The 14671-nt window shown below is 40.7% G+C and overlaps 1 long non-coding RNA gene across 3 annotated transcripts in view; it reads right to left on the minus strand.

Annotated features, from left to right (window-relative positions):
* The window catches only part of LOC109281499 (uncharacterized), a 296076-nt gene that overhangs the window by 95920 nt on the left and 185485 nt on the right, over window positions 1-14671 (minus strand). For all 3 annotated transcript variants that reach the window (XR_009461633.1, XR_009461634.1, XR_009461632.1), the window contains exon 2: window positions 10291-10445. This is a non-coding gene — a long non-coding RNA (uncharacterized LOC109281499). The remainder of the gene's footprint in view (window positions 1-10290; window positions 10446-14671) is intronic.

Genomic DNA, 14671 nt, shown 5'->3' on the forward strand with positions numbered 1-14671 from the left:
TTTTTATTGTTTCATATGGATATTGTATGGTTTAGGCCTGTGTTTGTAAGTGAACCAAAGTAATATCAAGTTTCCATTTTGTATGTCAAGTCTCCATCTTGTGTCCTCTGCCTGGGCATCCCCTGTGTTGCAACTGTATAAGTCACGTACCATGTAAATTGGCTCCCGAATGAATGAGAGTGATTGGGAATGATTGAAATACAATGGTAGCAGGCTGCTACTGAATGGCCTGTAACGACTGGGCCATCACCTTGCATTGATTCATCCAGGAACCATGGACCTCACACAGGAACAGAGACAAGAACCCAGCATTTGAAAGACAAAAGACCCTGCAGAACGAGCAACTCTACAATTGTACCCCACCATTACAGACACCCGAAACTGCACATCCATGCATGGAGCACACATGCTCAGTATGCAAGGGGCTGACCCTTGGCTGGGCCTGCCTCCTGTCATTAGAGTCACACAAGGTCTGCCCCTATAAAAAGGGGCAGTGAAGACAGACCCAGTGGGACGCCCTCTCCATCTGGACCAGCACCATGCCACACCACCTATCAACCCAGAGGCCCTGCCAGTGACCCCCCTGGACAACACCTACTGGACGACCCCTTTCCAGTCTAGATAGGCAGCTATCACCTCCTACCCCCTCTTCAACCAAGGACTTGGACTCTGCTTCTCTTCCCCACCTGGACTCCAACCCTTCTACTGAGTCTTTTTTTTCTGCTGCCAGTGTGTGTGTGTGTGTGTGTGTGTGTGTGTGTGTGTGAGAACCAAATAACTTCATGGGGCTGTGTAGTGTGTTGTCTGTGCAATAAAACTGTTATTTGGACCCCTAAATTGGGTTTTGCTTTACTACGGCTTGGCCCTGCTCCAATCTCTGCTCCTCACCCCTCTAACTTCTGTCTCATTTCTCCCTTTCCTGCTTCTGGCTCACTGCCACCTCCAACACCTGTCCTGAGCTGCTCTCTGCCTCCAAACCCCCTGTTTCTTTGCCACTGTCTTATCCCCACTGCCTTTTCCTTTTCCCAAGCAACCAGGTTTCTGCCTCAGTTCCTTTCCTGGCTGTCTCCTCCTTGCCACCACTTATCTGCCCCCACCCCCCCTATATCTCAGCTGTCTGCCTCAGTTTCCAGCCCCAGTCTACCTTAAGTAAACCCAAGCTTCAGTTCCTCAGCCAGCTTCTCTATAGATGGTTCTAATCCCGGTTCTGGCAACTTTCACTCCCTACACTTTAACTCTCTCTCTCTCACCTGAACCTTTCCCCAAGTATCCCAGGTACCCCAAGCACACACATGCACACTGTACCATCCAAGGTAGGAAATTACCTGTGTGTATGTGTAGGTGGGTTGTATGTGTGTGAACAGGTGTGTGTGTGTGTATGTAATTGTATGCATGATATATGAATTAGTGATCTGTGTCTAACTTTTGGGGTGTATAGTGTAGGTGCTTGAATTGGTGATAGGAATGCATGTGCCTAGGCTGGTTTGGATGTGTATGTGCCTGAGCTAATAGCGTGTGTGTGTATGCACCTAATTGATTTGTGTGTTTGTGTATGTGCAATTGTGTCACACCCTCCTGTCTTACAGTGCAATATTGAGATTCTGAGAGTTGGCCTGACCCCACAGGGCTACACAGTCATTAGACTTGTACTGGTATAACTAATCAGAAATCAGTTTAAACATGAAAACAGAACAGAAGTTCGGCACACACAATGGTTTTAAAATGGCAGAACTTGGTCTCAGAGTTGATCCCACCTCACAAAGGGCAAATGTGTGCTCTGTTCGCAACCAATCTAAACTATTCCACTTACAGCAAACTGTAAAACTTGGAAAGATTCTGCCTCAGGCTTTTTGAATGTCTGTATCTAACCTAGTTGTCTAACTGTGAACTTAGAAGCCTAACTTTAGGAAATCACTTTTTTTAAATTGTGGCCAATATACCTTAGTTAGCTTCTGTCCTAATGTGCTACTTAGGAAAGTGATCAGCCTAAAAGTATTTTCCTTGCAGGTGAGATGCTTCCACCAGTCTGCTGCCATTTTTTTCCTTCTTCCCCTTCTTTGCTGCCTACTCCCATTTTATTCAATTCTACTTCAGAGCTTCCCTGCAGAAGGGTGTATTTACTTTCCCTTTTTCTTGTTTGCTTTCAGATCTTTTAAAATATCATCACATTGCTTTATGACGCATGATATAAATTGGCCCATCCAGCTGGCCTTTTAGAATATCAGGAAAAGAAAAGCAGTTGCATATACTTTGCAGCTCTGAGGATGTGACAAAACTAATTTTAAACCTTAAAAAAGGTGCTTGTTTTGTGAATTTTCAGGTGGTTGCAGAAATTATACTTTGGAAATATAGTAAAGGAAAACATAATAGGCACCAAAGTTTCATAGATGTGTAAAATGTTGCATATCTTTTAGGGGTGTAGGTTGTAGCCATGTTTGTCTAAGGACATAGGCAGACAAGGTTCTTTAGGTAAACCTGATATCTTTCATTAGGCCAACTAAATAGTCGGAAAAAAAAATTCTTACCAAGCTCCATCCAGGAAGAGCACACATCAACTACAGATGCTTCCTCAGCCTAACAAAGGGTTTTAAAACCAAAAAGCTTGCTAAGAAAAATTTTTCCAACTATTTAGTTGGTCTAATAAAATCAGATTTACCCAAAGAACCTTGCCCGCAAATCTTTTAGAACATCTTTCGAATTCTAATCACATTTTATTTTATGGCTTCTCATCTAAAAGCCGTAAAATAAATATCCATTAGAAGATTAGATTTGTTTTGTAGGTAATTTTCTAAAGATAGACAAGGACATCCAGGTAAAGACATGGAAAGCTAAGGAATGACTTTTCCCCAGTTCCTTTTTTGGGCTTTCTTTTTGAAGTTTTGTGCTACCTTCCAGAGTTTAATTCCATAGATGAATATCTACCCCCCAAAATTTAAGCTGGGGAAAGGAAACATGGGGAAAGGAAAGGTTTACATCGTGAAAGTATTTTAGGAACATTACTATTTACACACTAGAGTGAAGCACACAAGTATTATTAACTCCAAAAGTGAGGTTCTGAAGCTAAGGGCCTACCCTTCTAAAGAGAACATTTTCTGTCATTCAAACAGAAGCAAGATCAAGTTTTGTTTGACTTGTCTAATGCCATACAGCAGAATCAATTTAGAGTCCAGGAGCTCTTGTCTTCTTTGAGGGTTTATACAGCCCGTTCTTACCTAAGGGTATCTAAGCAGAAGTTCTGAGTAGGAGTAACTGGATCCCCGTCGACATTCAAACTAAAGCTTACAGCAAGCTACTTTGTTTTCACCACCAATTTTCAAGTGAAGCCTGATGTACTCTCATCTCCTCTCATCTTATTTTGCCCTTAACATCTTTCCATGCTCTTTGCCATGTAGGAGATAAATATTCTCTAAAGGAGGATCAAACACCTGTGTTTCTATTAGCTGTCTTGCCATCCTGATAATAACCGAAACTTTATTTTAACCATTTGATGAGAAATTGTCTGTGGGCAGAAAGGCAGTCAAACAAATGCATTATTTATATTTAGTTGTTCATAGAAACTACCCGGGGCAAGTCCATGAAGGATGAAAACATTGTGCTAGCTGATTCATGCACCACTCTTGTTATGTAGTTGGTATCCAGCCATATAGCACTTTCAAACAGTAGAAACATATTTTATATAGTGTTTTTTTTTCAGGTGTCAAACCACATTTATCTCATTAGCAGATTGATTTTTAAAGTATCTATGGAACTAACCCTCTGTCTCTCATCACCTTCCTTTAAAACATTGACACTCTCAAAGCTATAGCAACAAGTTATGCTAAAACAGTTAACTAAACTGCAACTCTGCCTATGTTCATAGGTACCAACTTGTCCTCTGTGCTACCCCAGTAGCATGTGGCAATGTTTCAAAAGAGGAGCATGTCCTTCAGAGCTTTAATCGTTATCCCAGGGCCAGCTTCTTTGAGAATAGATCTCTCATAAACATTCAATATTATTTCTTGAATAGAAATGGGAGGAGGGGACGCTATTCTTAGTGTGGATTCTACAAATAGAAAATACATTATTAAAAGGCTTTTATTCAGTGACTATCAATTAATCTTGTGAATTTATTCCAATATAAAATTATAATATTTAGTACAGTCTCTCATAAAATCTGTCACTACTGTCCTGCCTTTCTCCTTGCTTTTGCTATAGAGATTATACTTTTTGTTCTCCTTCACTGATTACATTCTACCTGCCTATCCATTAGTAGTTAGCTTGTGAGCTCTTTCGTGCAGTAATTGTCCTTGCTTAGGTTTTCAAAAAAGCTAGGAGATCGAGTGCTTTCTCATGTGATAGTTTCCCAGAAAGGACTTATAGCTTCATGGGAAAGTGTTAGTTTATCATTGCATATCGTTTACTGGAGCACAGCTTCAAGCCAACTCCTTGCTGAGACCTTTACTTCTTTGTTCCTGTTTATAGTACAAAATAACAATGGAAGCTTTTTATACCTACCAAGATGACTGTTTGCTATAAGCCAGGGTGTCAACCTCATTTTGTCCCCCAGGTCTGATCCAGACCATAAGGTTCCTTGCTGGTTGCATCCAGACCTACCTCCAGCTGTGGGGTGAGTAGAAGTTATGTTGATCCCCGTGGCTGCCTGAGCCATTGCGAAGGCTCAGACAGCTGTGGGGGGTTAACACCAATGCCACTTGTCCCATCATCGAATTACTGCCTCCCCCCAGTAATCCCACAAGCTGGATAACAAGATTGAAATTTGGTCCTACTATAAACTGAAGTATAAAACCCATGTACATCATAGCTTAGTATTCTGTACATTAGACCACAGGGCTGTGCAGGTAGACAGGTTCAGGAGTTCTACCAGTGCTTTTGAAAGGAGCTACAGATTTCACCAAATTGCTTTGAAAAAGTTATGGTACATCTTTTTTTCTCTAAATATATCAGTCCTCTTGCTATAAATCTAAAGCTGTTGCTAGGGAACAATTCAGCTCTATAATATGTTCATAAATTCAACCTGCATCCCTCTGCTAATTTTGACTACTATTTTAATTTATTCTCCAAACACTATTTTTTTAAGATGACTATAATACGCATAAATAAGTGAAATATTCTCATCAGCATCACTTAAATCTGAGAAGTCCCAGCCCATGTCCTATACTAGGAGCTCAGACGTCACTTTCCATGGAACTAATGACAACTTGGTGGAAAATTTAAGCCATATTTTTGCTGTTTAATCAAAGGAAAAAAATTAATGCTGCCAAAAACAATTCCCTTTGCAATTCTTTACTTCAGTTATCTGCAGCATTCTGGCTGTAATCTGCTTTCTCTGCTCATTGTTCTCATTGGTAAAGGAAGTACAGGTCACTCTGCAAAGGCACCTGAACACAGCTGCACAGATCATTCCTTGTAATGGCTGTAGTTACACAATAGTGAGAAATCAAAATGCACATTTCCTGCCCTAGCTGAAAGGTATCTCTCTTTACAGAAGAATAACTAATGCAAAGGGCGGAAACCTTTCATATTCATGTCTCTTTCAAAAAAGAACCAATATGCTATGTAGCCAAGATGCATTAAACTTTATTAATGAAAGCCAGATAGCAGAAGGAAAGGGAAAATGTTTACTGGATTTAAAAAGAGTTCTGATCAAACTAAAGGCAAACCCCATTGTTAACCGTTCGAAAAGACTCTTTAGCACACTCAATACTTACAATACTGCCCATGGAAAAGTGCAGCTATAATTGATCACACATGCCTTGCTACAGTTTGTAGCATGTCACTTAGTAACATTAGTTCTGCACTATTAACAGCACACCAAAAGAATCTAATCAAGCATCCATTATACTCTGGTAAATGTTATGCATTATCTTATTAGATGCTCATGACTTTTAGTTACCAACAGCAAGGAGCTGCAGACCAGAGCAGCCAGGAAGCAATTTCTGTTCTGCAAATGTGGAATAATTGTGTGTAACTATTGTCTTTTACTAAGCCATATTAAATTCAATAGTACTGATTGAATTCTGTGGTGAAAATAATCAAGATATATTATTTATTCATTGGATTGGCATATATTTTGCTGCTTCTCTAACGTTTACTAACGATTGCTGATTGAATAGAATATTTCTACTCCTAAGGATTTATTATCAGCCTGAATATTTCAACAGTTTATTGCCTGGTGAAATCTACTGTGAAAGGAAGCATCTTTCCTTATGACCCATCTCCTCAAGAAAAAACGTCCAAGGCTCAGATTTCAGTGAGTCCATTTTAAATAAACAGAGCAACCAATTAACCACTGAGGTAGCATTTGGAAAATTTGCAAAACTCAGATTGATCAAAATAGAAATACTTAAGTCAATAGGATTGGCAGGAGTCTCTGGGATTTTGTATCCAAATCTCCTGCCTTCACTGACATCCACTGCAATCATCCACTCTGCCCACACACACCACTGCCACAAAATAGCTTATAAAAACAGCGGCAGCACCATGTGACAGGTAAAAAGCAAGGAGACAAGGATGCCTCCAATGTACTATTACTACTGCAATGAAAGGGAATTTCTTAGGTTAATATATAGTCAGGTTATACAATGTGCCATAGCCCCATGCTACAGAAGATGGCAAGAAACCCCTCCCCCAAAAAACACCACCACCACAAAACAAAGCAAAAAAACCCCCAACAACAACACCATCACCAAAAAACCTGTAGTCCTTTCCCTTATGAACTGGGCAAAATATTTCATTTCTACCCCAAAATATATCAACTGTTTTCACCATACACAAGAAATTCCAGGAGATCCATCAATTATTAATTATTTGGAGGATGGTATTGAATGCACACTTAGCAAATTTGTGGATGACTCCAAGTTGAGTGGAACTGCAGACCCTGCAGAGAAGGGATTAGGATTCAGAATGGCCTTGATAAACTGGAGAAGTGCCACCCTCCCCCTCCCCCCCCCCCACACAAACAAACAAAAAAGGGAGGGGTGGAAATCAATCAAATGAAATTAAGGAAGGACAAATGCAAAGTCCTTCATTTGGGATGAAACAACTTCATATACAAATACAGACTGAGGAATGAGTGGCTAAACCACATTACTGTAGAAGAGGACCAGAGTTATAGGGGACCACAAACTAAATATGAACCAACTGTGTGCTCTTGTGAAAAAAAAAAAGCTAACAGCATCCTGTCTCTTGCAAATTAAAGGAAGTGATTCTCCCACTCCATTTGGTACTGACGATGACTCATATGGAGTATTATGTCCAGTTTTGGGACCCTCACTTCAAGAAGAATCTGGACAAGTTAAAAAGAGTACAACAAAGAGTGACAAAATTTTTTAGAGGCCTGGGAAACATAACTTATGAGGCTAAAAGAAAAATAATTGTTTAGTCTGGAGAAAAGAAGATTGAAGGGGAATTTGAGAACCATCTTCAAGTATCTGAAATGTGCTTATATAGAAGATGGGGACAAACTATTCTATGGCCTCAGTGGATAGGGTTAGGAGCAATGGTCTCAAATTTCAGCAGGGGAAATTTAGGTTGGATATCAGAAATAATTTTTTTCATTGTGAGGGTAAATAAGGTTTAGAAGAGGCTGTTCAGGGAGGTGGTGGAATCTTCATCCTTGAAAGTTTTTAAGAGCTAGTTAGATGGACACTGGACTGGGATCTTTTAGTCAGGGATGATCCTGGCTTGAGGAAGGGGTTAGATTAGACCTCCAAAGGTCTTGTCCTACCCTACTATTTTGAGACGTATAATTCCTGGATGAAGCACAAACATACCTCACCTAAACTCCCATCCTTAATGATGGCCAAGGTCCAATGTTTCAAAGGAAGGCAGGAAAAATACAAAACAAACCACACACAGCTAGTGATCCTCCACCCAAACCAAACCCAGAAGCTAAATAAAGCATTCACTGGGGGCTGGGAGCTTCTTCCTGGTCCCTACAGGTGACCAGATAAAGCTTTGAATTATGGAATTAGTAGAAATCTCCTAGAGAGATGTTTCTTTTCAAATGCATCACAGTGATACCAAACATTGTTCCAAGCACACCCCTAGCCTAGAAAGTTATCCCATTCATATTTATACAGCTTCCCATTTATACAGCTATGAAGACACTGAGGTTCTTTGTCTCAGTAGCAGAGTGATGCTGCTGGTGCCCAGGACACAGCGCCAGCCATTACTTCCAGTTGCTGCTGCACTACCAGCATCATTGTGATTGCAATCGCACAGCTGGCTGCAGGAGCCTTTTTTTTTTTTTTTTTTTACTCCCACCTCATGTCAGTGCCTGGGGCAGTTGTCCTGTTCACACCACCCTCGTTATACCACTACTTGCCCCACTTTTTCAGAAGAACATTCCAAAAAATTCACTTATTGTTAGAAACCTTCTTCTAATTTCTACTCTACATTTTTTTTTTATGACCAAAAGCTCTTCTCCCTCCCTGATACTTATCTGAGTGCGTGTATGAAAAATAATTCCAAATTTAATTTTCTCTTATAGGATAGGCTCTCTTTTTCCTTAATTACTCTGGTAGCTTTTCTATGTAGCTTAGCCCGTTTAAATGAAATATTTTTTAACATAAGTGACCAGAACTGTACACAATATCCTAAAATTACTATTTGCCTTTTTATGACTACATCTTTTGCAATAAATCCTGATTTCATTCTTTCATTGTCCCCAATCTGTGATTCCCCATTTCATAGCAAATTCTCTTAGTATTAGTCTAGAAATCTGTAACTTTGGACCATATACTGTTAAATTTCATGCCATTTCTATTGACGCACTTCCTACTGATCAAAGGCCTATATAGGTGAGGTGATGAATCTTGTCCTTCATAATGGATTTCCCTCTTACATTCCTTCTCAGTTATCCTGGAAGGAGAAGAGAGAGCACCACTTATTAGTCTCAAGTGATAGAAAAATGACTTGAATAGAATGAGCATCTATATCTTCCTATAACTAGCCAGATCTGTCTATTAAACATTTAATTCTTGTGTACAATTTTGAGTTATTTATTAGTTTATTAATTGGGGTGCCCCAGACCATATTTCCATATTCCTCTTTTAATTTTATTCACTGAAAAACTTCACTGTGATCTTCTTGTGCTAAAGAACCCAGTTCACTCTGAAACTCATCACAACTGCTTCATGCTGCCTCAAAATAGTATCATTTTTAGGGATGAGTAAATTATTAATAATAAAAAAGATGCCCTTTCTACTCAAATGACTTATGTATCACTTGAGACAGTGCTGTGAGGTACTGTCTCTTTGCCCTCCAGGCTAACTTGAGAACGAAGGAATGAGAGAGGGAAATGCAGTATGAAGGACGAGGTTCATCACCATAAAGCCATTCCAACTGGGTTGTGAGAGGGTGAAAGGAAGAAGAGGAGGAGGAGGAGGAGGAGGAAGAAAAAGTGGGACAAGGAGAACTTAAGACCTAAGAAAGAAACTTGTGAGACAGAATATTGTGCATTTCTTATGACCCTTGTTTTCTGGGCATTTTATCACATAATCTAGACTTTCTTCTTTTTTCCCCTCAGCTTGATTATTTTTGACAGGAAAAAAAATCTTCAGTGTTATTTCAATGTACATGTGCTTTATTAATTTCTCTTCACTTCCTCTGAATCTAAGAGTGCTTTTCTTAGAAGAAGTGGCATATTTAGCTGTGTTCAATATATTTGTTTCTCTCTTTTCTTTTTTCACAGACTCCCTTGCTGCTTTTCACATGGATATGCATCAGGTTTGCCTCAAACACACAGTTACATTCAGAAGGAAGAGCAACGTGCTGGAAAAATTCTCCATCAAATCTGCAGATCTAATGGGTCACATAGCTCATATATTTTGTAATCTTGTTTGATATATTATTCAGACCACTTTGAAACTCCTCAAAAATTTTCATCACTAGACATGAACATCTGACCAAGGCCAAAGAAACTGTCCTCATGCATATCAAGTCTGTATTCTTTGGTTTCATTCAAGCTAAGTTCTGTATGAGACTGCAAAATGTTCACAAAGGGGACTTCTACACATTCATTAATGAACCTTAGATACTGTGCATTTAGTTAATAATTTATTAAGAAGTAGTAAACTAAATGCACAGTACCTAGAGTTATTGTGCAGTAGCGCCAGCACACGGTTTAATGACACTTACCACACATTAGCCTAATAACATTACACGGTAGACTATTAGCATGGTTTTTGCTGTGACACGCTACTGAGCAATGTTATTAGGCTAATGTGTAGTAAGTGTCTTGTGTAGATGTCCAGAGAGACAGAAGGAGCTGCAAGGAGTTTTACTTACCCACGGAAAGGAGTCAGGTACCAGACAGCCACCTTTCTTTTCCAATTGTGAAACACAGATGTTCAAATTCTGTCTTGGTAAACTCCTTACGATTACTGGTGGCATAGATTTTCTTTGATTCCAGGTAGAATTTGGCTCTCAGGATACACGTGAACCTAGAGAGTAAATATTTGTGAACTAGAATAAATATTGCATTATTTAAAATGTTCTTACTATAAAAATGAAGTTTTTTTTAGAATATTTGTCTGTATTGTCTCAATTCTTGTGGTTATCCTCATGGGACATAAACATTTGTATTCCCACCATCCAGCACCCCACAGCATGCAATGCATCTCAGTGTCCATAGGATTGCTCTGGTCTTACTTTTAGGCAAAGCTTCCTTTGTCTAAGCTTTTCCTGTGAAACTTAGGGCTGATCTGATCTAACTGGACATTTCAGTTACTTCCCTATGAACATTCCCCAGATTTGATGACATTTGAAGTTTACAAATCTATGACATTTTCACAAAATGACTTGCTCCTGCAGAAACTGATAGAAATACTGCCCCTTATAATGAAACGGAGAAATCAGGTCAGGACTTGGGGCTTCAAGGCTAGGGACAGACATTCAAAAAGCCTGAGCCTGAATTGATTCAATCTTCTCAAGTTAGTCTAACCTGGCTAAGCTGAATCAGTTTGTAACTGCACAGACCTCCCAGAAATGCAGGCACATGCCTGCAGTGGCTCAGGCTACAAGCCGGGGGGTGGGGGGGGGGAGGTGCTAGAGCAGCCGTCCCTTTTCTTCCAGGGAGGGGTGGGGGGACTGGATGCTCTGATTAGGGAGAGGTTCCTCCCCCACCCTCCCCGTTCTGACTAGCCCAGCTGGGAATTGATAACACAGCGTTTATCACCCTAACTCAGTGTTTATCACCCCATTAAGAGAACAACAGAGGGATATTACCAGATATCTGTTGATTCTGGCTTTATCCCCTCTGCCACAGCAGACTGTAGCCAGCATGTGGTCTGCTAGCTAATGCTGAGAGGTGTCTGTGTAAGGCAGAAAGGACCACTGCTTAACAGAGAGTGGAGAGAGGGAGGGGGGGAACAGGGGGAAGCCAGGCAGATGCCTACAGACTCTACTGAGCTCCAGCTAGGGAGCAGAGGGGAAGGGCCAGCCCTGCTGTGGAGCAGAGAGCCCTACCCAGCCCAGAGAGCATTCTGGATGCTGGGGGAGCCTGATTTAATTTAAACCGGCAAGGGGTCTTGGAAAGGCATTGCACAAACTGGTTTGAGCCCAGTCAGTTTATGTCTGATACTATATTCAATCAGGTTTATCTCAAACTGATTGCAGCCATTTTCAAACTGGTTTATGTGCACTGAACATCTGATCTGTTACAGGTTTAAACCAGTTTCTGTGTAATGTCTGTTCCTAGCCCAAGAGGTCAGTAGTAGAGATAAGATGTGAAGCATTTGGAACCTTCAAGCTCATCACATATGATTCCTTATGAAAGCCATTCAGCTCCGTAGTCAGGTTTGCAACCAATTTATTTAATGTCAGCAGTCTTGTCCCCACATTAAAAGAAATGCAATAAAGCATGCAAACATGCACACAGCAAACAATTGGACAAATAAACTCCCAAAACTTTGGTATTTCTTCAGACCCTTGAAGAACTAACAGGCCCTGTCTTTCTCCCTAAACAATACACCTTCTACCTCCTATCTCCCCCCGCCCCACCCCAGCCCACCCCACCCACCATTCCTTTGTCCTCTGTTCCTGGAGCTCTTAATGCTCTTTCTGTAGCTCCACTCTTATCAGTTGTAGCTGGCTCTCTGCCTCCCAGCTAGATAGAGCACTGACTACCTGTACATTGGGTTTCAACCCTTGTAGGCTGAGCACCTTCTTATACTTTCTGCTTAAAAAATAATAAAAAGGATAAGTCAAAGATTTTCAAGTGTAATTTTCAACAACATTTTCCACAATATTTTTATAAGCTTAGACTGCTGCTGGAAATGTTTCAAATATTTGAAAGTTCAACAATTTTTTAATTGCAATTTTGATTTTTTAGTAAAAACGTATTTTTGGTTAGCTCATATAAAATTATAAATTGCATAATGAAGAGTTAAGATGTATATACTAATAATATTGTAGGGCTTTTTACACAGTAACTAAAGTACACTGCACTTATTAAAGTGTACAAAACTTCACTTATCAATTAGATTAGCATTCCTTTCAGAAATGTATTAATACTTAATACCTAAAAATGTAGGGCACATACAAGATCTCTGTTTCAAATAAATTCGAACCTCTTCATTAATAGAAGTGCAGCCGAATGGATTGTGTGCCACATAAGGAAAATTTAACTTTAATGATCCAAGAGGTGATTTCCACCATGCTCAACCTGAAGTGAAGATGAAACAGATTCAGGAACAAGCTGGAATGAGAATTAATTTTTGGTCACTGAGAACATCTATACATGTGCTCTGGGGCGGAGGAAGGGATGGTAGTGATGAAACTATCTAATATGGTAGACAAACTAATCAGGATTTATTATCTCCCAGGTAATAATCCAGCTTGAGAATTCTCTAGAGAGGTTGGATTTGATCATTTAATGTGATTTGACCATTTCTTGCACAGGAAGATGGTTCCTTAGAATGAATAACCTGCTCAGTCTGATTTGTGTTTCACATTAGACTTGCAGTGGTTTTGCAGAAGTCCTGTAATGAGTCAAACTGCACTTCTCCATCTGTATAATGCAATGCTATAACAAATGAACAGATCAAGAGCGAGGAATATAAGTTCAAATCTATTATTAGCAGATAGGTTTTTTATACTACTGAGAGTCAGCACACTTTGCATATATTTTCATCCCTGTTAGCAACATCATCACAGATCCTCACAGGAGGTGAGAGGCTTCATACCAGCTTTGAACCAACTGCCCAGAGGAGTTTTCCATCTACTGACTCCTCTGTAAAATCCTATGAAATATGAACTTCCATTTCTACCCAGAAGAACTTTTACAATCTTTTCTCCAATGCCTGATGAAGGGTATTTGTGCCCAAAAGCTTGCAATTAAATTTTTTTTTTAAAAAAAATCTTGTTGGTCTAATAAAAGATATCATCTCTACTACAAGTCCTGGTTGCCTGTTAATACACTTTTAGTTGTATACATACACATGACCATATCATGAGAGACTCCAAGGCTCTGGGGGCCAAGCTAAGGGAAACGGGAACACAGGTGGTATTCTTATCTGTTCTTCCAGTTAGCAGACATGGATGGCACCACAAGGCCTTCATTGGAGAGGTCAACCGGCGGCTTTGGAGCTGGTGTTACTGAGTGGGCTTCGGATTCTTAGACCATGACCCACACTTCCATGCAGCAGACATGCTAGGGTAGGACAGGCAACATCTCTCCCCAAAAGGTAAGCATGTTTTCTCTTCCAGGTTGGCTGATCTTATACAGTGAGCCTTAAATTAAGTTTGTTGGTGGATGAGGATGCAGAGGTGCAGGAAGACACTTCGATGTCAAGCCAGGTAATGCAGCAGGAACAACCCAGGTGAGTGACAAGGGCCTGGGCAAGCTTGGGAACAAGAGGGCAGCATGAACACCCATAGGAAGTCTCAATTGCCTCTACACAAATGCTAGAAGTATGGGGAATAAGCAGGAAAAAATCACCCTCCTGCTGCTAGCTAGCAAAAAACCAGACCTGGTTGGGCTTAAAGAAACCTGGTGGGATTCTACCCACAACCAGGCAGTAGACATCGAGGGTTATAGGTTGTATAGACAGGACAGAGTAGGGAAAAAAGGGTGTGTGTGCAGTGCTCTACGTTAAATATCAGTACACATCCTTGATGATCAGGATGGGTTCAGAAGAGGGGCAAACTGAGGCACTCTGGGTTAGAATGCAAGGGGGTCATGGGGAAAGGGACTTGATAGTGGGCATCTACTACAGACCAGGGGGATGAGCTGGACCTGGAATTTTAAGGTCAGCTCACGGAGGCTGTAAGGACAAGGGATATGGTTGTCATGGGTGACCTAAGCTACCCAGACATCTGCTGGGAGGATCAGTCAGCCAGGTCTGAATGCTCATGTAGATTTTTAGCCTGCATACAGGACCTCCACCTAACCCAGGAAGTACACAATCCCACCAGATGAAATGCTTTTCTGGACTTGGTCCTTCTCACAGGCGATGACCTGGTGAGCGATCTGCAGGTGCTCGACTACCTAGGCGTTAGTGAACATTGTCTGCTGGGATTTACTATCTGGCGCAGGGTGGTGAAAACAAGCAGTAAAGCAAAAGTCCTTGACTTCAGGAGGGCTGACTTCAATGAGCTGAGATTAGTAAGAGAGACACTGGGGACTCGGAGCCTCAGTGAGATGGGAGTCCAGGACGGGTGGTTGTTC

Source organism: Alligator mississippiensis, chromosome 4 (assembly GCF_030867095.1).
Source record: "Alligator mississippiensis isolate rAllMis1 chromosome 4, rAllMis1, whole genome shotgun sequence".
Taxonomy (NCBI): Eukaryota; Metazoa; Chordata; order Crocodylia; family Alligatoridae; genus Alligator; species Alligator mississippiensis.